Here is a 2,596-nt window from a genome sequence, read left to right as displayed (position 1 = left end):
GTACGGCGTGAGAGGTGTCGCACGACATTCGTGCTCAACGATGTTTAACTACACACATGGATGCATGTCCATGTCAAATCTCGACTTCCTAGGTGCTAGGGGAGATAATTTAATCCAGGCGACCGCTAAATGTTTTAACGAGTGTAAATTTATTTATTGCATTAGTAGCCTTCCAACTTGCATTACGCAGACTGCGTCTGCAGCAAATGCATTAAAAATCGAGGGTGATCGGTTTCCACGTTTCATTCGATATCCAGCTTATGGCGGGTTTACGATGGATTTTTTTTATGTTATGTCAAATCTTATGTTATGTTGAAAGTGCTTATATATGTAGTTTTTGAAAGGGCTGTTTACGGTGGTTCACGGTGGTTAAGTTATGCATGCAAGGAAGCTTATGTAGAATGTACCGAAATTTATAAAACTATAGTTTTTTGGATTAAAACTATTAGGAGAAATTTAAACTCAGTATTTGCTGTTAATTATTTGTATGGCAGCTTCGAATTTAAATTTTCCGAATCCATTATTTACTTTGTAGGTTAGGTTTCCACGGCTTCGCGCGCGTTCTAGCGATTCTCATTGGCTACCATGTCACGTCCCTTATTTTATGTCGAGGGCCTCTCGACATAACATAAAGTCAACTCGACAGTTGACTGTATGTTAGTTATGTCGAGAGGCTTGCGACCTAACATAACTCTTATGTTGGTATCGTAAACGGCCCCGTAAGTTACAAGCAAAGTTGACTCTATGTTGTGTCGCGACATAAAATAAAATTTCGACATAACATAAGAAAATCCATCGTAAACCCGCCAAGCATGCAATAACGTGTAAACAGTAAAATTTGTGTGCACTTAAACAAAGTAGTCCTCTTCTACAGGTTACTTGACTTCAAATTTTCTGAAAAAAGATACATGAAAGAGCCCTTGCCAGCTCGTCCATGCAGTGAGGAATCAATGTATCTGTTGTGATGCAGACTACACACTTCTGTTGTAAGTACACTATTTTGGTAACCTTAATATTTGTCTTTGACTGCCCGTAAATTATTCAATCACTTTCCCTTCCAGGTGAGGACGTGAACTTGTTAAGAGTCTAGGATCTCCTGGAATGGCTTTGGTGTCGGCGAGCTCATCACAATCACCTTATGAGGTAGGCAACTTTGCCTGCAGGAACGTGTTCACAGTAGAATTGGTGCCCTCAAATAAAGCGGTCTTTGTTTTCAGGATGCTTCAGTTTGAGTTTTGATGGAGAGGAAACCACGCGCACACGCACTGATTAAGATCCACGACAGCAGCTTGACCATCACATATGGCCGCAACCTGCTAAAAAGATAAGTTTGCCTCCATATTATTTCGCCATATAGTGGTCTGTTGCAATCATGTATTCACATTTCAGTAGTTGCCTAGCCCAGCTTGTACCCTTCACTCCCCTTCCCGTTTAAATGTCTTTGCCTTCTCGTTTCTGTCCATTCCACTCTGCGCGGTCCAACACTGACGTGGGGCAGGGGAATCAGTCACAGAAGACCCGTGTAAGCGCAGCCTGTGACATTGTGCCGGCTGGCAAAGGGCATCTCCTGAAATGTGTCTATTACTCTGTATGCTGAAGTTATCTGTCACTGCACCATTTCTCGTTAGTAAAAGACCCATCTTGTACTACTAGGTGTGGACGCCATGTGAGTAAATACGCCTGTGCCCAAAGGATGGAGCATCTCACCGTGCACTGGTCATCAGCAGCAGGTGTGCATAATTTGGCAAGAGTCGAAGGTATAGTTATGTTCACACAGGTTCCGGTTTTACTCAAAAAGCGCAATGGGTCTCATGTGTAGCATTTGTTAGCAGCCATGCAGCTGTTATATCAAAAACGGAAATACGAACCCGGGCCAGCCCGTCCATGCAGTGAGGAATCAATGTATCTGTTGTGATGCAGACTGCACACTTCTGCTGTAAGTACATTATTTTGGTAACCTTATTATTTGTCTGTGACTGCCTGTAAATTATTCAATCACTCTCCCTTCCAGGTGAGGACGTGAACTTGTTAAGAGTCTAGGATCTCCTGGAATGGCTATGGTGTCAGCGAGCTCATCACAATCTCCTTAGGAGGTATGTAACTTTGCCTGCAGGAACGTGTTTACAGTAGAATTGGTGCCTTCGAATAAAGCGGTATCTTTTTTACAGGATGCTGAAGGACAAGCGCCGCCTGACTGGCCATTATTAGGAAAACCCACCCCAGCCCATGCGCATCCCTGCTCGTTGTAGTGCAGTATCGCACCACAACCAGCTGTGGTGCCAGTCGGGTTAGTCATTTGTGGAGTCGTCGTCTTTTGTCCTCAGCATGATCAGCACTCGCCGCGAGAGGACACTCTCGGCCCCGTCGACGTGTCCAAGCAAGAACGCCAGCACGTCACATCCAAGCAGAAGCTGCAACCTGCTAAAAAGATAAGTTTGCCTCCATATTATTTCGCCCTAGAGTGGTCTGTTGCAATCAATGCGAGTGGGGGGCCCCTCAGGAGCAGCCAAACGAATCGTTGGAAGCCGTGTGAAAAATTTTACAGCACTCCAAACAAGCTATAACAATATTTTCGAATATTTTTTAATTACTGTAT

General features: G+C 44.0%; 1 long non-coding RNA gene across 2 annotated transcripts in view; it reads left to right on the top strand.

Annotated features, from left to right (window-relative positions):
• Positions 1-2,590, top strand: part of LOC113210865 (uncharacterized) — a 16,136-nt gene extending 13,546 nt beyond the window's left edge. The window contains exons 2-7 of one of the 2 annotated variants that reach the window (XR_008012051.1): positions 875-986; positions 1,062-1,143; positions 1,218-1,757; positions 1,833-1,936; positions 2,012-2,093; positions 2,169-2,590. This is a non-coding gene — a long non-coding RNA (uncharacterized LOC113210865). Of the gene's footprint in view, positions 1-791; positions 987-1,061; positions 1,144-1,217; positions 1,758-1,832; positions 1,937-2,011; positions 2,094-2,168 lie in introns of those variants that run through there. The other variant, XR_008012050.1, reaches the window with a different exon arrangement.
• Positions 2,591-2,596: the final 6 nt, after the last annotated feature.

The sequence above is a fragment of the Frankliniella occidentalis genome, unplaced genomic scaffold (assembly GCF_000697945.3).
Source record: "Frankliniella occidentalis isolate FOCC.00 unplaced genomic scaffold, Focc_3.1 Scaffold402, whole genome shotgun sequence".
In the NCBI taxonomy this organism is placed as follows: Eukaryota; Metazoa; Arthropoda; class Insecta; order Thysanoptera; family Thripidae; genus Frankliniella; species Frankliniella occidentalis.
The sequence above is the reverse complement of the archived record's forward strand: the minus strand, read 5'-3'. Positions and strand labels throughout refer to the sequence as shown.